Source organism: Triticum aestivum, chromosome 2A (assembly GCF_018294505.1).
Source record: "Triticum aestivum cultivar Chinese Spring chromosome 2A, IWGSC CS RefSeq v2.1, whole genome shotgun sequence".
Taxonomy (NCBI): domain Eukaryota; kingdom Viridiplantae; phylum Streptophyta; class Magnoliopsida; order Poales; family Poaceae; genus Triticum; species Triticum aestivum.
Genome location: NC_057797.1, coordinates 410749819 through 410775534, shown reverse-complemented (window position 1 = coordinate 410775534; position 25716 = coordinate 410749819).

The window sequence follows — 25716 nt, the reverse complement described above, 5'->3', positions numbered from 1 at the left end:
TCCCATTAGCTTGATTGATTCACTGGATGGAACTTCATCTAGCACATTTGGCAGCTGCTCTCTTTGTGAACCGCTGGTCTCGTCGAACCGCACATCCACTGTTTCAACCACTTTGTAATGAAAGAGATTGAAGACTCTGTAGGAGTGCGAATCCTTTCCATATCCAAGCATAAAACCCTCATGTGCTTTTGGTGCAAATTTTGAGGTGTGATGTGGGTCCTTGATCCAGCACCTTGCGCCAAATACTCTGAAGTAACTGACATTTGGCTTCTTGCCAGTAAGGAGCTCATAAGATGTCTTGTTCAGTAGCTTGTGAAGATAAACACGATTGATTGTATGGCATGCAGTATCAATGGCTTCAGGCCAGAATTTTCTTGGGGTTTTGTATTCATCTAGCATCGTTCTGGCCATCTCAATTAGTGTTCTGTTCTTGCGTTCGACGACGCCATTCTGCTGTGGCGTGTATGGGGCTAAGAATTCATGTGTGATGCCCAAGGTATCAAGATATTTATCAAGGCCAGTGTTCTTGAATTCAGTGCCATTGTCACTTCTGATGTGCTTTATCTTGGCGCCAAAATTGTTCATAGCTCGATTGGCGAAGCGTCTGAAGACATCTTGCACTTCAGTCTTGTAAAGGATTATGTGCACCCAAGTATATCTAGAATAATCATCAACAATAACGAAGCCATAGAGGCAAGCAGTAGTAGTTAGAGTTGAGTAATGAGTGGGACCGAAAAGATCCATGTGAAGCAGTTTGAAGGGTCGAGTAGTGGTCATGATTGTCTTTGAGGGATGTTTGGCCCTCGTCATCTTCCCTGCTTCACAGGCACCACATAAGTGGTCTTTCTTGAACTTGACGCCCTCGATGCCTATGACATGCTTCTTCTTCGCAAGGGTGTGGAGGTTCCTCATGCCAGCATGTCCAAGCCTCTGATGCCAGAGCCAGCATTCTGAAGCCTTTGCTAGAAGACATACTGCAAGCTGTGGCCCTGCTGAGAAATCTACCACGTACAAATCATCTTTTCGATACCCTTCAAACACTACAGACTTGTCAGATTCCATTAGTACAAGGCAACGATATTTTCCAAACATTACAATCATGTTCAGATTGCAAAGCATTGAGACAGACATTAAGTTGAAACCAAGGGATTCAACAAGCATGACTTTATCCATGTGTTGATCCCTTGAGATTGCAACTCTACCTAGACCCAATACCTTACTTTTACCAGTGTCAGCAAATGTGATGTGGCTCTTGTCGGATGGACGTAAGTTGAGTCCATAAGAAGACTTCTTTTGCAAGTCATGTGATTTGTACACCCACTGTCAATAATCCATTCTGAAGACGCTGGTGTCGTACCCTACAGTGCAGTTAGGGGGATAGGCTTCACCAAGAGCATTGTGAAGCAAAAAACATTTGATGAACCAGTGGGTTATGAAAGCTTAGATCTAGGTTAGGACTAATAGGGAGAGTAGCAAGCGATTCAGGTACGAAGTACATAGTAAGACCATTTGAGCATTTGATCTTGCGCCCTACAAGATGTTTAAGGTCCCCAGCAATAGCGTCAGATGATTTTGGTTTTCTGCTGGAGACCTTTCCCTGCAAAAGAGAGTTAAGCTTTCTTAGCCACCCACATCTTCACGGGTGGCTTAGAAGCAATAAGTCTAAGTGCAGCATCTGAGAATTTTGGCTTTGAAGCCCTAGCAAACAGTGTTGCAGGCGGACAATAGTACTCATAAGAATAAGCAGAATAGTTCTTGGTCTTATGAACATGGCGGTTTGATGAACCGCTCTCATGTTCATATGCCTAAGTATGGTTTCCCTGCAAAACATTTGCGTTAGTGCGACTCAGGTGAGTCCTCTGTTTGTATGAAGCCTTTGGACCGTATGAAGCCTTTGGTCTGAGGTTTGTCTTCTTCACGTGAGGTGTCATGAAGACATTCACAGGAAGATTTTCCAGACACCTTTTCGGAACCCAGATCTTCTTCATAGGCAGTCCATTCCTGCAGTTAGTACCAATGTACCTGGCAAACACTTCAACATTCTGATTCTTAAACAGTATATAGTTTGCATCAAAGGATTCATCAATGATAATGGGGTTAGCACAAGTGAAGCCAGTTAGATTGGATGGATCTGCTGAAGGTTCCTTTGCAGCAACCCACATGGTTTTGGGGTACTGCTCAGGTTTCCAGTAAGAGCCATCTGCATTCATTTTCCTTACGAACCCAACACCCTCTTTCCTAGGGTTTCGGTTTAGAGTCTGCTTTTTGAGGACATCACATAGTGTCTGATGCCCTTGAAGACTTTTGTACATCCCTGTTTCAAGCAATGTCTTCAACCTAGCATTCTCATCAGCAATAGCGGTGGTATCCTCAGCAGAGGGGTTAGTTACCACATCAACAGTTGAAGATATTGCAACAGCAGTAGCAGTAGAACATTCAGCAACAGAAGTAGCATTATCACGCTCAATGCATTTAAGACATGGTGGTTCAAATCCTTCCTGAGTGGGACTGATCTGTTTGGCACGAAGTGACTCGTTTTCCGTTTGAAAATCTTCATGAACCGCTCTCAATTTCTCAAGATCCTGCTTCCTTTGAAGATAATCATAGGAAAGCTTTTCATGAGTTGTTGAGAGAGTTTCATGACGACTTTCAAGTTCCTGATACTTAACGTGAAGATTTTTTATGTCTTCAATTAAGGATTCAGATCGAGTCATTTCAGCACCTAACAGATCATCGCTTCTGTCTAACAGTTTTTGAATATGTTCCATAGCTTTCTGTTGTTCAGTTGCAATTTTAGCAAGTGTTTTGTAGTTAGGTTTTGAACCACAATCAGAGTCATCGTCACTAGATGTTTGATAGTGAGTAGTGCGTGTGTTTACCTTGGCACCGCGTGCCATGAAGCAGTAGGTAGAAGCGGAGTAGTCCTTGTCATTTGCATCGGTGTCGGTGATGAAGTCATTGTCTTCAGTGTTGAAGATGGACTTGGCAACGTATGCTGTAGCCAGACTTGCGATGCCTGAGTCGGATTCCTCCTCAGACTCCACCTCCGCCTCCTCAGAAGAAGACTCCTCCTCTGAATCCATTTCCTTGCCAACAAATGCACGTGCCTTGCCAGATGAGCTCTTCTTGTGTGATGAAGACTTTGAGGAAGACTTGGAAGAAGACTTTGAGTATTTCTTCTTCTTCTTCTTGTCGTCAGAGTCATATTCCTTGCTCTTCTTCTTCTTTTTGTTCTCATTGTCCCACTGTGGACACTCAGAGATGAAGTGGCCAAGTTTCTTGCACTTGTGACATGTTTTCTTCTTGTAGTCATGAGCAGGAGCTTCATCATTACTTGAACTTGATTGGGAAGACTTTCTGAATCCTTTCTTCTTGGTGAATTTTTGGAACTTCTTGACAAGCATAGCAAGTTCCCTTACAATGTCTTCAGGACCATCAGAACTGCTGTCAGATTCTTCTTCAGATGAGGAGACAGCTTTTGCCTTCAAGGCATGAGTTCGCCCATAGTTTGGACCGTAGATATCTCTTTTCTCCGAAAGCTGAAACTCATGTGTGTTGAGCCTCTCAAGTATGTCAGACGGATCGAGTGTCTTGAAATCAGGACGTTCTTGAATCATCAGGGCCAGGATGTCAAACGAACTATCAAGTGAGCTCAGCAGCGTCTTGACAACTTCGTGTTTGGTAATCTCAGTGGCGCTGAGGGCTTGAAGCTCATTTGTGATGTCAGTGAGTCGGTCAAATGTGTGCTGGACATTCTCATTGTCATTTCGCTTGAAGCGGTTGAAGAGGTTGCGAAGGACATTGATTCTCTGATCTCTCTGGGTTGAGATGCCTTCATTTATCTTGGAGAGCCAATCCCAGACCAGCTTGGATGTCTTCAAAGCACTCACATGGCCATACTATCCTTTGGTCAGATGACCACAGATGATATTCTTGGCAGTAGAGTCCAGTTGAACGAATTTCTTGACATCAGCAGCAGTGACACCTTCTCCAGCCTTGGGAACGCCGTTCTCGACGACATACCATAGGTCGACATCAATGGCTTCAAGATGCATGCGCATCTTATTCTTCCAGTAGGGATATTCAGTTCCATCGAAGACGGGGCACGCAGCGGAGACTTTAATTATCCCTACAGTCGACATAGCTAAAACTCCAGGTGGTTAAACCGAATCACACAGAACAAGGGAGCACCTTGCTTGATACCAATTAAAAGTGCGTTATATCGACTAGAGGGGGGGTGAATAGGCGATTTTTATGAAAGTCTTCAGAACATGGGAGTTTTGAAGACAAACGATAAAATTAAACCTATTACCATGCAGCGGAAGGTAGACTACACTAGGCAAACCATAGTCAAGTATTCAATGAAGTGAAAGCACAAAGACTAATAGTAGCTAGGTAGTAAGCATCAGGTAGGAAGATATTGTGAAGCCAAACAGAACACGCAGTCACTCAGTGAAGACAAATGATAGAGCAAACATACAATGACTTCACAAGGAGTAACAGTAAGTAAAGTGAAGTGAAGATGAAACCAGTGACTCGTTGAAGACAATGATTTGTTGGACCAGTTCCAGTTGCTGTGACAACTGTACGTCTGGTTGGAGCGGCTAGGTATTTAAACCTTAGGACACACAGTCCCGGACACCCAGTCCTGAACATGCAGCTCAGGACACCCAGTCCTCACCGTATTCTCCTTGAGCTAAGGTCACATAGACCTCGCCCAATCACTCTGGTAAGTCTTCAAGGTAGACTCCCAAACCTTCATAGACTTCGTTCACCGGCAATCCACAATGCCTCTTGGATGCTCAGAACGCGACGCCTAACCGGCTGGAGGATGCACAGTCCTCAAGTGTAATAAGTCTTCAGATCACATAGACAAGAAGACTCAAGTGATGCCCAATTCTCTCTGGCTCTGGTGGTTAGGGCTTTTATCCTCGCAAGGAATTCTCTCTCAATGGCTTCGAGGTGGGTTGCTCTCAAACGACAAAAGCCGTGCTTTCAATCTAAGCAGCCAACCATTTATGGTTGTAGGGGGTGGGCTATTTATAGCCACATGGCAACCCGACCTGATTTGTCCGTAATGACCCTGGGTCACTAAGGAACTGACACATGTTCCAACGGTCAGATTTCAAACTCACACGGCAACTTTACTTGGGCTACAAGCAAAGCTGACTTGTCCGACTCTGGACAAGATTCACTCTCATAGTCTTCACTCGAAGACATAGGTTTTTGGTTTAGGCATCACTTCAGCCATTCTGACTGGTTCTCTTGGACCCCACTTAACAGTACGGTGGTTCCTATGACTCAACACAAAAGAAAAAGAACTACAAAAGATCTAAGTCTTCGAGCTCCATAGGCTTCATATCGTGTCTTCTCTTGTCATAGTCTTCAATGTGAATATCTTCATATACCACCTTTGACTTCAATGTCTTCATACAGTTTTAGGGGTCATCTCTGGTAGTAAAACCGAATCAATGAGGGACTTCTACCTGTGTTATCCTACAATTCTCACAAACACATTAGTCCCTCAACTAGGTTTATCGTCAATACTCCAAAACCAACTAGGGGTGGCACTAGATGCACTTACAGGGATAATGAAATGACTCGGATAAAAGCTTGGCCATGGTGTGTCGCACTACGGAATACGTTAGCATATTAGATTTGTGTAAATATTATTCTCTCTATGGCAATATGTGGAAAACTTATTTTGCAGAGCCAGACACTATCTTTGTGTTTAAAATCTTCTATAAAGTACTTGGAGGAGGAACCCGCCTTGCAATGCCGAAGACAATCGGCGCGCCGGACTCGTCGTCATTGAAGCCTGGTTCAGGGGCTACTGAGGAAGTCCTGGATTAGGGGGTGTTCGGATAGCCGAACTATACCTTCAGCCGGACTCCTGGACTATGAAGATACAAGATTGAAGACTCCATCCCGTGTCCGGAAGGGACTTTCCTTGGCGTGGAAGGAAAGCTTGGCGATACGGATGTTCAGATCTCCTACCATTGTAACCAACTCTATGTAACCCTAACCCTCTCCGGTGTCTATATAAACCGGAGGGTTTTAGTCCGTAGGACAACATACACATCAACAATCATACCATAGGCTAGCTTCTAGGGTTTAGCCTCTCTGATCTCGTGGTAGATCTACTATTGTACTACCCATATCATCAATATTAATCAAGCAGGATGTAGGGTTTTACCTCCATCGAGAGGGCCCGAACCTGGGTAAAACTTCATGTCCCTTGCCTACTGTTACCATCCGGCCTAGACGCACAGTTCAGGACCCCCTACCTGAGATCCGCCGGTTTTGACACCGACAGTTATCATTATTCTTCAAAGCATACGTGTCATCACAATAATCATCATAGATAGGAGGCATGCTTTCATCATAATAAATTTGCTCATCAAAACTTGGGGGACAAAAAATATCATCTTCACCAAACATAGCTTCCCCAAGCTTGTGGCTTTGCATATCATTAGCATCATGGATATTCAAGGAATTCATACTAACAACATTGCAATCATGCTCATCATTCAAATATTTAGTGCCAAACATTTTATAGATTTCTTATTCTAGCACTTGAGCACAATTTTCCTTTCCATCATACTCACGAAATATATTAAAAAGATGAAGCGTATGAGACAAACTTAATTCCATTTTTTGTAATTTTCTTTAATAGACTAAACTAGTGATAAAACAAGAAACTAAAAGACTCGATTGCAAGATCTAAAGATAACCTTCAAGCACCAACCTCCCCGGCAACGGCGCCAGAAAAGAGCTTGATGTCTACTACACAACCTTCTTCTTGTAGACGTTGTTGGGCCTCCAAGTGCAGAGGTTTGTAGGACAGTAGCAAATTTCCCTCAAGTGGATGACCTAAGGTTTATCAATCCGTAGGAGGCGTAGGATGAGGATGGTCTCTCTCGAGCAACCCTGCAACCAAATAACAAAGAGCCTCTTGTGTCCCCAACACACCCAATACAATGGTAAATTATATAGGTGCACTAGTTCGGCGAAGAGATGGTGATACAAGTGGTATATGGATAGTAGATAATGGTTTTTGTAATCTGAAATTATAAAAACAGCAAGGTAACGAATGATAAAAGTGAGCATAAACGGTATTGCAATGATGGTAAACAAGGCCTAGGGTTCATACTTTCGCTAGTGCAAGTTCCCTCAACGATACTAACATAATTGGATCACATAACTATCCCTCAACATGCAACAAAGAGTCACTCCAAAGTGACTAATAGCAGAGAACGAACGAAGAGATTATGGTAGGGTACGAAACCACCTCAAAGTTATTCTTTCCAATCAATCCGTTGGGCTATTCCTATAATTGTCACAAATAGCCCTAGAGTTCGTACTAGAATAACACCTTAAGACACAAATCAACCAAAACCCTAATGTCACCTAGATACTCCATTGTCACCTCAAGTATCCGTGGGCATGATTATACGATATGCATCACACAATCTCAATTCATCTATTCAACCAACACATAGAACCTCAAAGAGTGCTCCAAAGTTTCTACCGGAGAATCATGACGAAAACGTGTGCCAACCCCTATGCATAGGTTCATGGGCGGAACCCGCAAGTTGGTCACCAAAATATACATCAAGTGGCACGTGGTATCCCATTGTCACCACAGATATCCACGGCAATACATACATCAAGTGTTCTCAAATCTTTAAAGACTCAATCAGATAAGATAACTCCAAAGGGGAAACTCAATTCATTACAAGAGAGTAGAGGGGGGAAGAAACATCATAGGATCCAAATATAATAGCAAAGCTCGCGATACATCAAGATCGTATCATCTCAAGAACACGAGAGAGAGAGAGATCAAACACATAGCTACTGGTACATACCCTCAGCCCCGAGGGAGAACTACTCCCTCCTCGTCATGGAGAGCACCAGGATGATGAAGATGGCCACCGGTGAGGGTTCCCCCCTCCGGCAGGGTGCCGGAAGAGGGTCCTGATTGGTTTTTGGTGGTTACGGAGGCTTCTGGCGGCGGAACTCCCGATCTATGTTCCGTTCTGGAAGTTTTAGGTCACGTGGGTATATATGGGCAGGAGAAGCACGTCAGGGGAGCCACGAGGGCCCCACGAGACAGGGGGGCGCGCCCTAGGGGGGTGGGCGCGCCCCCACCCTCGTGGGCAGCTCTCGTATCTTCTGACGTGGGGTCTAAGTCCATCAGGTGTGTTTCCTTCCAAAAATAACTTCTCCAGTTGATTTCGTTCCGTTTCGACTCCGTCTGATATTCCTTTTCTTCAAAACACTGAAATAGGCATAAAACAGCAAATCTTGGCTGGGCCTCCGGTTAATAGGTTAGTCCCAAAAATAATATAGAAGTGGATAATAAAGCCCAATATTGCCTAAAACGGTAGATAATATAGCATGGAGCAATCAAAAATTATAGATACGTTGGAGACGTATCAGTGCACACCCGCGCTACTGTTATACAAGTGTAGCAGCAGCGCTCTTCGTGGAAGCTCGCTACTGCTAATAGCTCTAGCGTGCTTTGCCTGGATGCGCTACTGCTACTGTGGCGCTGCTGCTAACTTTTCTCCACTCGCTACTACTAATTTTAGTAGTTTTTGTTTTTTTCTGCATATTTGTTTTGTATTTGAACGGGCTTTATACAAGAATCTTTAGCAGATACAAATGTCATCATGATACACATACAAATGGCTGCGAGACCACAAATGTAATCATAGCATATACATACAAATAGTCTCATCATAATCATCATCCAACACAAAGTGGTATCTCTTCATCATCTCGAAAATAGCGATACATGCAAGTCTCGAATACTTGCAACTACAATGTCATCAATCTAAACAATGGTATACACAAGAAGAGCTATCACTATGAGTGAGAGCGGAACTATGCAGTACATGAGGCGGCGGTTACGAGTCCTGTCTCGCGCTAGCGTGAACCTCAAGTAACTAGCTTCGGCTTCTTGTCTGGTTTTGAAGCCTTTATGGCTGGCGCCCGAGACCCATTCACTTGCGCCTAACAGTCAGGCCACTCGTTGTACACCCCCGGAACCTTCCCTTTGTACATGACATAGCACCGCCATCTCGCCATCAAGAAACTAGGTACCTGTTAGAGATGCATCTTCATAAAGAGGATGTATAATCATATGCAACAAAATATATTAGAGCAACACGAAAAAGAAAGGGTTAATTAGCAACTAGATGCAACATACATTACGAAAACTAATTAACTAGAGGTATGCAGGTCATCGTACCCAAACATACAAAGTAGTGTTACGCAAGTTCGGCAGGGACCGTGGACATCACAAAGTTTCATCTCTATAGAAAGTATACAAGTTCAACCGACACATATCATCATCATCGGAATCGTAAAACACTAGAAGTTCCATCCTTCCATATCATCGAGGATGGACCCTAGCTTCTTGAACGGCGTGAGGTCTTGACATTGCATGCCTATGCGAGTTCGGATGTCAGCTCGCGATATAGGGCCGTGGTGGAACATCCCCTTCTCATCGATGACTTCTTTCATGATGATCGTCGCAATGTCCCTTTGGATGCGAAAGAAGTCATCTCTAAGTTTATAATCCGCTTCTCCATGAGATTCTAGCCACTTGTGGATATGATCATCATTTCTGCTTGTCATGCGAAGCTTTTGGTGATCCGTGCTGAACTCAATCATGAGATGGAGGATGTAGAATCCATCCTTATTGCTTCGTTTTGGGACATGGATGCAGCAGAAGTTAGTTTTATGCACGAAACCCATCTTCTTGTTCCTTTGTTTCCTGATCTGCATGTGGCCACCTCTAATGCTGAAGCCTTGGAGAGCATCATCTAGAATATTCATTATGTGGGTGTAGTCCTTCTTCTCGTAGTCTCTGGAAGGGTCGAAATACACGGCGTGGGAGACTCGCGGGTAAAGAACGATAAGGACGGTGCGTCCGTTGCTGCGGGGAAAACACACCTCAAATTATTCTCCATATGAGCGAGATGGAATGATTGAAATGTACAAAAGGATTGTCCGGAACTGACTTACTTTGGATGATAAGGCAGGAGGACAATTTCCTGGTCCTTATTCTGTACCATGAAGTTTTGGAGGTAGTCCCTAGCAACTCTCTCAGTACCCGTCTCCTTGCGAATCAGCGCTTGAACATGAGGGTCCCGCACGATTGAACTTAGTACCGACGAACTCTGCTGCGTGGAGTCCACATTCTCTCCACCGCCATGTCCGCCCCCTTCTACTCTGCCATGTCCGGCCCCTTCTCCGCCGCCATGTCCGGCCTCTTCCCCGTCGCCATTATCGATCATCTCTTCGTCTTGCCCCGTGTCATCATTGCCTGCCCCATCGGCATCCTCAACATCGTCATCCTCATCTTCGATTATCCACAGAGTATAGCCATCCATGAAACCAGTCATGAGCAGGTGCGCTTCGACACGACCATCGTCATAGGGGTCGAGCCAAACTATTCCTTTGCATTTTCGACACGGACATAAAACCTCCGTCTGGTTATTTTCTTTCATGTCCTGCACCGTCGACCGCAACCACCTGTCCACCATCGTTCCACTAACCATCATGAACGTCTGCACGGTAATAATAAACAAATTGATTATAAAAATGCGTGCATGCATCAAAGTCATACAAAAATTCGGCATGACCTTTCCTAAAATAGGACATATATAGATCTAGAGTTTGCCCGGAATTCGCCGAAACGGAAATAAATCGACATTTCGGCAAAACATAGGCAACTCAAAAGCACAATTTGGCGTCAACACATGACACACACACAGTTTCCATCATATTGCCCAATTATCATATCACACAAACATACACATATTTCCATTTTGCAAAAGCATGAAATTTTAACCACCCTCTTTATCGAGATCGATCACACACGGTGGAGATGATGATGTAGGGAGATAAAAAGTGCACAAAGCTCTTCTTGACAAAGATATATCTAGTTAGGGGGCAAATATTGGTCACTTGACTAAATGCTACATCTACCTAGCTAGCTAATTTGGGAGGAGACAACTTCAACTAGTGGAGGGGGAAGGAAAAAGAGAAAGGAGATGCATTAATGGAGGTGGTGTTAGCTAGGAGTAATGAAGAGAGAGAAAGGTAGGTAGAAGAGGGAGAGTAATGGGGGGAGAAGTATGATACGTCTCCAACGTATCTATAATTTTTTATTGCTCCATGCTATTATATTATCTGTTTTGGATGTTAATGGGCTTTATTTTACACTTTTATATCATTTTTGGGACTAACCTATTAACCGGAGGCCTAGCCCAAATTGCTATGTTTTCCCTATTTCAGTGTTTCGCAGAAAGGGAATATCAAACGAAGTCCAAACAGAATGAAACCTTCGGGAACATGATTTTCTCAACAAACATGATCCAGGAGACTTGGAGTGGGTGTCAAGAAACAATCGAGGAGGCCACGAGGCAGGGGGCGCGCCTACCCCCCTAGGCGCACCCTCCATCCTCGTGGGCCCCTCGTTGCTCCACCGACCTACTTCTTCCGCCTATATAAGTCCGCGTACCCCGCTAACATCTAGGAGCACCACGAAAACCTAATTCCACCGCCGCAACCTTTTGTACCCGAGAGATCCCATCTTGGGGCCTTTTCCGAAGCTCCGACGGAGGGGGCATAGATCACAGAGGGCCTCTACATCAACTCCATGGCCTCTCCGGTGATGTGTGAGTAGTTTACTTCAGACCTTCGGGTCCATAGCTAGTAGCTAGATGGCTTCTTCTCTCTCTTTGGATCTCAATACAAAGTTCTCCTCGATTCTCTTGGAGATCTATTCGATGTAATCTTCTTTTGCGGTGTGTTTGTCGAGATCCGATGAATTGTGGGTTTATGATCCAGATTATCTATGAACAATATTTGATTCTTCTCTGAATTCTTTTATGTATGATTGGTTTATCTTTGCAAGTCTCTTCGAACTATTAGTTTGGTTTGGCCTACTAGATTGATCTTTCTTGCAATGGGAGAAGTACTTAGCTTTGGGTTCAATCTTGAGGTGCTCGATCCCAGTGACAGTAGGGGAAACAACACGTATTGTATTGTTGCCATCGAGGATAAAAAGATGGGGTTTATATCATATTGCATGAGTTTATCCCTCTACATCATGTCATCTTGCTTAAGGCGTTACTCTGTTCTTATGAACTTAATACTCTAGATGCATGCTGGATAGCGGTCGATGTGTGGAGTAATAGTAGTAGATGCAGAATCGTTTCGGTCTACTTGTCGCGGACGTGATGCCTATATACATGATCATGCCTAGATATTCTCATAATTATTCACTTTTCTATCAATTGTTCGATAGTAATTTGTTTACCTACCGTAATACTTATGTTATCTTGAGAGAAGCCACTAGTGAAACCTATGGCCCCCGGGTCTATTTTCCATCATACAAGTTTCCAATCTATTTTATTTTGCAATCTTTACTTTCAGTCTCTATCATAAAAATACCAAAAATATTTATCTTATTATTATTATCTCTATCAGATCTCACTCTTGCAAGTGCCCGTGAAGGGATTGACAACCCCTTTATCGCGTTGGTTGCGAGGTTCTTATTTGTTTGTGTAGGTACGAGGTGACTCGCGCGTGGTCTCCTACTAGATTGATACCTTGGTTCTCAAAAACTGAGGGAAATACTTAAGCTGCTTTATTGCATCAACCTTTCCTATTTAAGGGAAAATCAATGCAGTGCTCAAGAGGTAGCAAGAAGGATTTCTGGCGCCATTGTCGGGGAGATCTACGCCAAGTCAAGACATACCAAGTACCCATCACAACTCTTATCCTCTGCATTACATTATTTGCCATTTGCCTTTCGTTTTCCTCTCCCCCACTTCACCCTTGCTGTTTTATTCGCCTTTTTTCCTCTCGCCCTCTCTTTCTGTTCGCTTTCTCTCCTCTTGTTTGCTTGTGTGTTGGATTGCTTGCCTATCACGGTGGCTCAAGACAATACTAAATTGTGTGACTTTGCCAATACCAACAATAATGACTTTATTAGCACTCTGATTGCTCCTCTTACCGATGCTGAATCTTGTGAAATTAATACTGCTTTGCTGAATCTTGTCATGAAAGATCCGTTTTCTGTCCTTGCTAGTGAAGATGCCGGTACCCATCTAAACAACTTTGTTGATTTGTGTGATATGCAAAATAAGAAATATGTGGATAATGATATTGTTAAACTTAAGCTATTTCCGTTTTCTCTTAGAGATCGTGCTAAACCTTGGTTTTTGTCTTTGCCTAAAAATAGTATTGATTCATGGAATAAGTGCAAAGATGATTTTATCTCTAAGTATTTTCCTCCCACTAAGATCATCTCTCTTAGAAATGATATTATGAATTTTAAGCAACTTGATCATGAACATGTTGCACAATCTTGGGAGATGATGAAATTAATGATACGTAATTGCCCTACACATGGTTTGAATTTATGGATGATTATACATAATTTTTATGCCGGATTGAATTTTGCTTTTAGAAATCTTTTAGATTCGGCTGCGGGAGGCACTTTTATGGAAATCACTTTAGGATAAGCTACCCAACTCCTAGATAATATTATGGTTAATTATTCTCAATGGCACACTGAAAGATCTACTAGTAAAAAAGTGCATGCAATTGAAGAGATTAATGTTTTGAGTGGAAAGATGGATGAACTTATGAAATTGTTTGCTAATAAGAGTGCTCCTACTGATCCTAACGATATGCCTTTGTCTACTTTGATTGAGAATAATAAAGAATCTATGGATGTGAATTTTGTTGGTAGGAACAATTTTGATAATAACGCGTATAGAGGTAATTTTAATCCTAGGCCGTTTCCTAGTAATTCCTCTAATAATTATGGTAATTCCTACAACAATTCTTATGGAAATTATAATAAGATGCCATCTGATTTTGAATCTAGTATTAAAGAATTTATTACTTCGCAAAAGAGTTTCAATGCTTTGATTGAAGAAAAATTGCTTAAGATTGATGAGTTGGCTAGGAACATGGATAGAATTTCTCTTGATGTTGATTCTTTGAAACTTAGATCTATTCCACCTAAGCATGATATCAATAAGTCTCTCAAATCCATGAGAATTTCCATTGATGAGTGTAAGGAAAGAACTGCTAGGATGCTTGCTAAGAAAGATTGCTTTGTGAAAGCGCGTTCTTCTAGTTTTCATGATAATGAGTATGAAGATCTAAAAGTGATTGATGTGTCCCCTATTAAATCTTTGTTTTGCAATATGAGTCTTGATAATGATGGGACTAGAGAGGGGTCAACTTTAGTTAAAATACGTTCCAATGATTCATAGTTTTTAGATCTTAATGCTAAAATTGATAAAAAGTGGGATTGAAGAGGTTAAAACTTTAGATAGCAATGAACCCACTATCTTGAATTTCAAGGAGTTTAATTACGATAATTGCTCTTTGATAGATTGTATTTCCTTGTTGCAATCCGTGCTAAATTCTCCTCATGCTTATAGTCAAAATAAAGCTTTTACTAAACATATCGTTGATGCTTTGATGCAATCTTATGAAGAAAAACTTGAGTTGGAAGTTTCTATCCCAAAAAACTTTATGATGAGTGGGAACCTACAATAAAAATTAAAATTAAACATCATGAGTGTTATGCTTTGTGTGATTTGGGTGCTAGTGTCTCCACGATTCCAAAAACTTTGTGTGATTTGCTAGGTTTCCGTGATTTTGATGATTGTTCTTTAAACTTGCATCTTGCGGATTCCACCATTAAGAAACCTATGGGAAGAATTAATTATGTTCTTATTGTTGTGAATAGGAATTATGTGCCCCGTTGATTTCATTGTTCTTGATATAGATTGCAATCCTTCATGTCCTATTATTCTTGGTAGACCTTTCCTTAGAACGATTGGTGCAATTATTGATATGAAGGAAGGGAATATTAAATCCCAATTTCCATTAAGGAAAGACATGGAAAACTTCCCTACAAAGAAAGTTAAATTACCATATGAATATATTATGAGAGCCACTTATGGATTGCCTACCAAAGATGGCAATACCTAGATCTATCTCCGCTTTTATGCCTAGCTAGGGGCGTTAAACGATAGCGCTTGTTGGGAGGCAACCCAATTTTATTTTTATTCCTTGATTTTTTCTACTTTTTAGTAATAAATAATTTACCTATACTCCGTTTTGTTTGTGTTTTTTGTGTGTTTAATTAGTGTTTCTGCCAAGTAGAACCGCTGGGAAGACTTGGGGAAAGTCTTTTTGATCTTGCTGTAAAAAACAGAAACTTTAGCGCTCATGAGAATTGCTGCCATTTTTATTTGGAAAGTGATATTTAGTTAATTATTTTTGCAGATGATTAATAGATAAATTCCTCACGTCCATAAATTTATTTTAGAATTTTTTGGGTTCCAGAAGTTTGCGTTAGCTACAGATTACTACAGACTGTTCTGTTTTTGACAGATCCTGTTCTTCGTGTGTTGTTTGCTTATTTTGATGAATCTATGGCTAGTAAAAGAGTTTATAAACCATAGAGAAGTTGGAATACAGTAGGTTTAACACAAATATAAATCAAGAATGAGTTCATTACAGTACCTTGAAGTGGTGTTTTTTTTCTTTCGCTAACGGAGCTCACGGGATTTTCTATTTTGAGTTTTGTGTTGTAAAGTTTTCATGTTTTGGGTAAAGATTTGATGGATTATGGAACAAGGTATGTCAAGAGCCTAAGCTTGGGGATGCCCATGGAACCCCAAGGTAAAATTCAAGGACACCAAAAATCCTAAGCTTGGGGATGCCCTAGAAGGCATCCCCTCGTTCGTCTTCGTCTATCGGTAACTTTACTCGGAGCTATATTTTTATTCTCCAGATATGTGTTTTGCTTGGAGCGTTTTGTATGATTTGAGTCTTTGATTTTTAGTTTACCACAATTATCCTTGCTGTACACACCCTTTGAGAGAGACTCACATGATTTGAAATGTATTAGAATACTCTATGTGCTTCACTTATATCTTTTGAGCCATATAGTTTTTTGCTCTGGTGCTTCACTTATATCTTTTAGAGCATGGCGGTGGTTTTATTTTATAGAAATAATTGATCTCTCATGCTTCACTTATATTATTTTGAGAGTCCTTTAGAACAACATGGAAATTTGCTTTTAGGAATAATATAAAAACTTTCATAGAAGTGCATTGAACACCATGAGAAGTTTGATACTTGATAATTGTTTTGAGATATGGAGATGGTGATATTAGAGTCATGCTAGTTGAGTAGTTGTGAATTCGAGAAATACTTGTGTTGAAGTTTGTGATTCCCGTAGCATGCACGTATGGTGAACCGTTATGTGATGAAGTTGGAGCATGATTTATTTATTGATTGTCTTCGTTATGAGTGGCGGTCGGGGACGAGCGATGGTCTTTTCCTACCAATCTATCCCCCTAGCAGCATGCGGGTAATACTTTGTTTCGATAACTAATAGATTTTTTCAATAAGTATGTGAGTTCTTTATGACTAATGTTGAGTCCATGGATTATACGCACTCTCACCCTTCCACCATTGCTAGCCTCTCTAGTATCGCGCAACTTTCGCCGGTACTATAAACCCACCATATACCTTCCTCAAAACAGCCATCATACCTACCTATTATGGTATTTACATAGCCATTCTGAGATATATTGCCATGCAACTTTCCACCATTCCGTTATTATGACACGCTTCATCATTGTCATATTGCTTGCATGATCATGTAGTTGACATCGTATTTGTGGCAAAGCCACCGTTCACAATTCTTCATACATGCCACTCATGCATCATTGCACATCCCAGTACACCGCCGAAGGCATTCACATAGAGTCATGTTTTGTTCTAAGTATTGAGTTGTAATTCTTGAGTTGTAAGTAAATTAAAGTGTGATGATCATCATTATTAGAGCATTGTCCCAGTGAGGAAAGGATGATGGAGACTATGATTCCCCCACAAGTCAGGATGAGACTCCGGACAAAAAAAAGAGGCAAAAAAAGAAAGAAGGCCCAAATAAAAAAATAATGAGAGAAAAAGAGAGAAGATACAATGTTACTATCCTTTTTCCACACTTGTGCTTCAAAGTAGCACCATGATCTTCATGATAGAGAGTCTCCTATGTTATCACTTTTATATACTAGTGGGAATTTTACATTATAGTACTTGGCTTGTATATTCCAGTGATGGGCTTCCTCAAAATTGCCCTAGGTCTTCATGAGCAAGCAAGTTGGATGCACACCCACTTAGTTTTTTTGTTGAGCTTTCATACACTTATAGCTCTAGTGCATCCGTTGCATGGCAATCCCTACTCACTCACGTTGATATCTATTGATGGGCATCTCCATATCCCGTTGATACGCGTAGTTGATGTGAGACTATCTTCTCCTTTTTGTCTTCTCCACAACCACCATTCTATTCCACAAACAGTGCTATATCCATGGCTCACGCTCATATATTGCGTGAAGATTGAAAAAGTATGAAACAATTGCTTGGCTTGTCATCGGGGTTGTGCGTGATTTAAATATTTTGTGTGGTGAAGATAGAGCATAGCCAGAATATATGATTGTGTAGGGATAGCTTTCTTTGGCCATGTTATTTTGATAAGACATGATTGCGTAGTTAGTATACTTGAAGTATTATTATTTTTATGTCAATATTAAACTTTTATCTTGAACCTTTCGGATATGAACATTCATGCCACAATAAAGAAAAATTACATTGAGAAATATGTTAGAAAGCATTCCACATCAAAAATTCTTTTTTATCATTTACCTACTCGAGGACGAGCAGGAATTATGCTTGGGGATGCTTGATACGTCTCCAACGTATCTATAATTTTTGATTGCTCCATGTTATTATATTATCTGTTCGGATGTTAATGGGCTTTATTTTAGACTTCTATATCATTTTTGGGACTAACCTATTAACCGGAGGCCCAACCCAATTTGTTGTTTTTGCCTATTTCAGTGTTTCGCAGAAAAGGAATATCAAACGAAGTCCAAACGGAATGAAACCTTCGGGAACGTGATTTTCTCAACAAACGTGATCCAGAAGACTTGGAGTGGGTGTCAGGAAACAATCAAGGAGGCACGAGGCAGGGGCGCGCCTACCCCCCTGGGCGCGCCTTCCACCCTCGTGGGCCCCTCGTTGCTCCACCGACTTACTTCTTCCTCCTATATAAGTCCACGTACCCCGCTAACAACCAGGAGCACCACGAAAACCTAATTCCACCGCCGCAACCTTCTGTACCCGAGAGATCCCATCTTGGGGCCTTTTCCGGAGCTTCGTCGGAGGGGGCATAGATCACGGAGGGCCTCTACATCAACTCCATGGCCTCTCCGGTGATGTGTGAGTAGTTTACTTCAGACCTTCGGGTCCATAGCTAGTAGCTAGATGGCTTCTTCTCTCTCTTTGGATCTCAATACAAAGTTCTCCTCGATTCTCTTGGAGATCTATTCGATGTAATCTTCTTTTGCGGTGTGTTGGTCGAGATCCGATGAATTGTGGGTTTATGATCTAGATTATCTATGAACAATATTTGATTCTTCTCTAAATTCTTTTATGTATGATTGATTTATCTTTGCAAGTCTCTTTGAATTATCAGTTTGGTTTGGCCTACTAGATTGATTTTCTTGCAATGGGAGAAGTGCTTAGCTTTGGGATCAATCTTGCGGTGCTCGATCCCAGTGACAGTAGGGGAAACGACATGTATTGTATTGTTGCCACCGAGGATAAAAAGATGGGGTTTATATCATATTGCATAAGTTTATCCCTCTACATCATGTCATCTTGCTTAAGGCGTTACTCTGTTCTTATGAACTTAATACTCTAGATGCATGCTGGATAGCGGTCGGTGTGTGGAGTAATAGTAGTAGATGCAGAATCGTTTCGGTCTACTTGTCACAGATGTGATGCCTATATACATGATCATGCCTAGATATTCTCATAATTATTCACTTTTCTATCAATTGCTCGATAGTAATTTGTTTACCCACCGTAATACTTATGCTATCTTGAGAGAAGCCACTAGTCAAACCTATGGCCCCCGGGTCTATTTTCCATCATACAAGTTTCCAATCTATTTTATTTTGTAATCTTTACTTTCAATCTATATCATAAAATACCAAAAATATTTATCTTATTATTATTATCTCTATCAGATCTCACTATTGCAAGTGGCTGTGAAGGGATTGACAACCCCTTTATCGCGTTGGTTGTGAGGTTCTTATTTGTTTGTGTAGGTACGAGGTGACTCGCGCATGGTCTCCTACTGGATCGATACCTTGGTTCTCAAAAACCGAGGGAAATACTTACGCTGCTTTACTGCATCACCCTTTCCTCTTCAAGGGAAAAAACCAACGCAGTGCTCAAGAGGTAGCAAAGTATTGAGGAAGAAGAAGAGTAGGGAGGATGCATGTGGGAGGTAGGGGAAAGGGAGGAGAGGAGATGGGGGAGGGTGGGAAAAGGTGGTGGGGTGCTGCATCTTAGCAGTAGCGCGGGAGGAAAATGCGCTACAGCTAAGAGCGTAGCAGCAACGCCCTTTTGTCACACGCGCTACTGCTAAACGGGCCAACCATGTGGACAATTTCAAATTTAGCAGCAGCGACGTGACTAAAAAGCGCGCTACTGCTATTGCATTAGCAGTAGCGCACATCGTGATGCCGCACTGCTGGTAAACTTAGGTTGTTGGCTACTGTCCGTGGATTTTTGTAGCAGCGCGGTTTAAACATCACGCACTACTACTAAATTTACATCAGTAGCATGCTTTTCTTAACCTCGCTACTGCTAATTAGTAGTAGCGCCTCTTTTCATGCCGCGCTGCTGCTAAGATTCTGTGTATAAGGTTTTCCCTAATAGTGTGAGAGTGTCACGAGTGGAGATTCTTCACAGGCACTAGCCCTTGCCTCACAAGCACCGGGCCTTGCTTCATGTGTAGAACTTCAGGAGGTGCTGGATGTTCCAGGCGTTCTGGATGGGGATCCCGTCATGTGTCTCTAGGCGTGCGGCGCCAGGCCTGGAGACGTGGGCGACCCGAAACGGGCCCTCCCTCATGGGCGAGAGCTTGTGCACCCCTTCCCTGGAGAGAACCCGCCTCAGGACAAGGTGACCCACCGCGAGCGTCCTAGAGTGGACGCTGCGGTAGTGGTACCGCCATAGTGCCTGCTGGTACCTCGCAGCTCGAAGCGAGGCTTCTCGGCGGCGTTCCTCCCCCAGCACGAGATCCATGCCCCGCATGGCGTCCTGTGATACGTCTCCAACGTATCTATAATTTTTGATTTCTCCATGCTACATTATCTACTGTTTTCAATGTTTATGGGCTTTATTATACACTTTTATATCATTTTTGGGACTAACCTATTAACCCAGAGCCCAGTGCCAGTTTCTGTTTTTACCTTGATTTAGGGTTTCGAAGAAAAGGAAAATCAAACGAAGTCTAATTGACCTGAAACTTCACGGAACTCATTTTTGAAAGGAAAGAAGCCCAGAAGACTTGGAGTGCACGCCAGGGGACTTACGAGGAGGCCACGAGGCAGGGGGCGCGCCCACCCCCCTGGGCACGCCCTCCACCCTCGTGGGCCCCCTAACGTACTTCTTCCGCCTATATATCTCCATATACCCTAAAAACATCCGTGATCACAATAGATCGGGAGTTCCGCCGCCAGAAGCCTCCGTAGCCACCGAAAGCCAATCTAGACCCGTTCCGGCACCCTGCCGGAGGGGGCAATCCTTCTCCGGTGGCCATCTTCATCATCCCGGTGCTCTCCATGACAAGGAGGGAGTAGTTCTCCCTCGGGGCTGAGGGTATGTACCAGTAGCTATGTGTTTGATCTCTCTCTCTTTCGTGTTCTTGAGGTGATACGATCTTGATGTATCGCGAGCTTTGCTATTATATTTGGATCCTATGATGTTTCTTCCCCCCTCTACTCTCTTGTAATGGATTGAGTTTCCCCTTTGAAGTAATCTTATCGGATTGAGTCTTTAAAGATTTGAGAACACTTGATGTATGTCTTGCCGTGCGTATCTGTGGTGACAATGGGATACCACGTGATTCACTTGATGTATGTTTTGGTCATCAACTTGCGGGTTCCTCCCATGAACCTATGCATAGGGGTTGGCACACGTTTTCGTCGTGATTCTTCGGTAGAAACTTTGGGGCAATCTTTGAGGTCCTACGTGTTGGTTGAATAGATGAATCTGAGATTGTGTGACGCATATCGTATAATCATACCCATGGATACTTGAGGTGACATTGGAGTATCTAGGTGACATTAGGGTCTTGGTTGATTTGTGTCTTAAGGTGTTATTCTAGTACAAACTCTAGGGATGTTTGTGACACTTATAGGAATAGCCCAACGGATTGATTGGAAAGAATAACTTTGAGGTGGTTTCGTACCCTACCATAATCTCTTCGTTCGTTCTCTGCTATTAGTGACTTTGGAGTGACTATTTGTTGCATGTTGAGGGATATTTATGTGATCCAATTATGTTAGTATTGTTGAGGGGACTTACACTAGCGAAAGTATGAACCCTAGGCCTTGTTTCCTATCATTGCAATACCATTTACGCTCACTTTTATCATTCGTTACCTTGCTGTTTTTATAGTTTCAGATTACAAATACCTTTATCTACTATCCATATACCACTTGTATCACCATCTCTTCGCCGAACTAGTGCACCTATACAATTTACCATTGTATTGGGTGTGTTGGGGACACAAGAGACTCTTTGTTATTTGGTTGCAGGGTTGCTTGAGAGAGACCATCTTCATCCTATGCCTCCTACGGATTGATAAACCTTAGGTCATCCACTTGAGGGAAATTTGCTACTGTCCTACAAACCTCTGCACTTGGAGGCACAACAACGTCTACAAGAAGAAGGTTGTGTAGTAGACATCAAGCTCTTTTTTGGCGCCGTTGCTGGGGAGGTTAGCGCTTGAAGGTATATCTTTAGATCTTGCAATCGAGTCTTTTAGTTTCTTGTTTTATCACTAGTTTTGTTTATAAAAGAAAACTATAAAAAATGGAATTGAGTTTGTCTCATACGCTTCACCTTTTTAATATCTTTCGTGAGTATGATGGAAAGGATAATTGCGCTCAAGTTCTAGAAGAAGAAATGTATAAAATGTTTGGCACTAAATATTTGAATGATGAGCATGATTGCAATGTTGTTAGTATGAATTCCTTGAATATCCATGATGCTAATGATATGCAAAGCCACAAGCTTGGGGAAGCTATGTTTGATGAAGATGATATTTTTTGTCCCCCAAGTTTTGATGAGCAAATTTATTATGATGAAAGCATGCCTCCTATTTATGATGATTATTGTGATGACACGCATGCTTTAAAGAGTAATGATAACCATGAAACTTGTCATCTTGATCTTAATTTTCAATCACATGATAGTTATTTTGTTGAGTTTGCTCCCACTATTATTCATGAAAAGAATGCTTTAGGTGCTGGTTATATTGTTGAATTCATTCATGATGATACTGAAAATTATCATGAGGGAGGAATATATGCTTGTAGGAATTGCAATAATATCAAGTTTCCTCTCTATGTGCCTAAAGTTTTGAAGTTATGCTTGTTTTACCTTCCTATGCTAGTTGATTATTGTTCCCATAAGTTGTTTGCTCAAAAAATCCCTATGCATAGGAAGTGGGTTAGACTTAAATGTGCCAGTCATTCATGATGCTCTCTTTATGTTTCAATTCCTATCTTTTATGTGAGCATCATTGAATCATCATGCCTAGCTAGAGGCGTTAAACGATAGCGCTTGTTGGGAGGCAACCCAATTTTATTTTTGTTCATTACTTCTTGCTCCTGTTTAGTAATAAATAATTCATCTAGTCTCTGTTTAGATGAGGTTTTATGCTTTTAATTAGTGTTTGTGCCAAGTAGAACCGTTGGGAAGACTTGGGGAAAGTCTTGTTGATCATGCTGTCAAAAACCGAAACTTTAGCGCTCACGAGAATTGCTGCCATTTTTTATTGGAGAGTTCTACTTAGTTAATTATTTTTGCAGATGATTAATAGATAAATTCCTCAGTTCCAGCAATTTATTTTAGAATTTTTGGGGTTCCAGAAGTATTTGTTTGATCCAGATTACTACAGACTGTTCTGTTTTTGACAGATTCTGTTTTCCATGTGTTGTTTACTTATTTTTTGATGAATCTATGGCTAGTAAAATAGTTTATAAACCATAGAGAAGTTGGAATACAGTAGGTTTAACATCAATATAAATAAATAATGAGTTCATTACAGTACCTTGAAGTGGTGATTTATTTTCTATCGCTAACGGAGCTTACGAGTTTTCTCCTAAGTTTTGTGTTGTGAAGCTTTCAAGTTTTGGGTAAGGATTCGATGGACTATGGAATAAGGAGTGGCAAGAGCCCAATCTTGGGGATGACCAAGGCACCCCAAGGTAATATTCAAGGATAGCCAAGATTCTAAGCTTGGGGATGCCCCGGAAGGCATCCCCTCTTTCATCTTCGTTCATCGGTAACTTTACTTGGAGCTATATTTTTATTCACCACATGATATGTGTTTTGCTTGGAGCGTCAATTTATTTTGTTAGGATTTGCTTGATGTTATTTAGAACAATGTTTTGCATCTTTTATTTCAATAAAAGTGGCATTGATAGCCTTTACTATGCCTATTTTAGAAGTCCACATGTTGCTGTTTGAAAACAGAAAGTTTACCGCTGTTGCAATAATTCCCTAGAAAAGTCAGAATGTGATAAAATGTTGAAACCTATTGCATATTAAGATCTGATAAATTTAATACAGTGGAAATTTTCTTTCATAATTTTTGGAGCTAGGGAAGTATGGATGTTGCAGCATTCTTTACAGACTATCCTGTTTAGGCAGATTGCTGTTATGTTTGCATTGTTTGCATATGTTTGCTTCTTTAATGATTCTATTTGAGGATAGGACTATTAAATATGCAGAGGAATTTAGTATGAAATGTTGAATAATAATTTTAGTGATTTGCTACAGTAGAGTATGATAAGGTTTTTGCAATGGTTTATACTAACTTATCTCACGAGTCCTTGTTGAGTTTTGTGTGGATGAAGCTTTTGAGATTTAGGGAGACCGTGATATGAGAGAAATTAAGGAGACACAAAAGCTCAAGATTGGGGATGCCCAAGGCATCCCAAGATAATATTTCAAGAAGTCTCAAGCATCTAAGCTTGGGGATGCCCCGGTTGGCATCCCACCTTTCTTCTTCAACAACTATCGGTTAGTATCGGTTGATCCTAAGTTTTTGCTTCTTCACATGATGTTTGCTATTCTTAGATGCCATTTTATTTTGCTTTGCTTGTTGTTTGAATAAAATACCAAGATCTGAAATTATTAAATGTTAGAGAGTCTTCACATAGTTGCATAATTATTCAACTACTCATTGATCTTCACTTATATCTTTCGGAGTAGTTTGTCGATGCTCTAGTGCTTCACTTATATCTTTTAAAGCATGGTGGTAGTTTTATTTTGAAGAAATAGATGAACTCTCATGCTTCACTTAGATTATTTTGAGAGTCTTAATAGCATGGTAATTTGCTTAAAATCCTAATATGCTAGGTATCCAAGAATAATAAAACTTTCTTATAAGTGTGTTGAATACTAAGAGAAGTTTGATGCTTGATGATTGTTTTGAGATATGGAGGTAATAATATCAAAGTCATGCTAGTTGAGTAGTTGTGAAATTGAGAAATGTTTGTGCTGAAGTTTGCAAGTCCCGTGGGATGCACATATGGTAAACGTTGTGTAACAAATTTGAAACATGAGGAGTTATTTGATTGTCCTCCTTATGAGTGGTGGTCGAGGACGAGCGATGGTCTTTTCCTACCAATCTATCCCCCTAGGATCATGCGCGTAGTGCCGAGGTTTTTGATGACTTGTAGATTTTTGCAATAAGTATGTGAGTTCTTTATGACTAATGTTGAGTCCATGGATTATATGCACTCTCACCCTTCCATCCTTGCTAGCCTCTTCGGTACCGTGCATTGCCCTTTCTCACATCGAGAGTTGGCGCAAACTTCGCCCGTGCATGCCAAACCCCGTGATATGATATGCTCTTTCACACATAAACCTCCTTATATCTTCCTCAAAACAGCCACCATACCTACCTATTATGGCATTTCCATAGCCATTCCGAGATATATTGCCACGCAACTTTCCATCATTCCGTTCATCATGACACATTCATCATTGTCATATTGCTTAGCATGATCATGTAGTTGACATTGTATTTGTGGCAAAGCCACCGTTCATAATTCTTTCATACATGTCACTCTTGATTCATTGCATATCCCGGTACACCATCGGAGGCATTCATATAGAGTCATCTTTGTTCTAGTATCGAGTTGAAATCATTGAGTTGTAAATAAATAGAAGTGTGATGATCATCATTATTAGAGCATTGTCCCAAGTAAGGAATAAATAAATAAAAAGGAGAAAGGCCATAAAAAAGAGAAGGCCCCAAAAAAAGAGAAAGGCCATAAAAAAAGAGAAGGCCCAAAAAATGAGAGAAAAAGAGAGAAGGGACAATGTTACTATCCTTTTACCACACTTGTGCTTCAAAGTAGCACCATGATCTTCATAGTAGAGAGTCTCTTGTTTTGTCACTTTCATATACTAGTGGGAATTTTCATTATAGAACTTGGCTTGTATATTCCAACAATGGGCCTCCTCAAGTGCCCTAGGTCTTCGTGAGCAAGCAAGTTG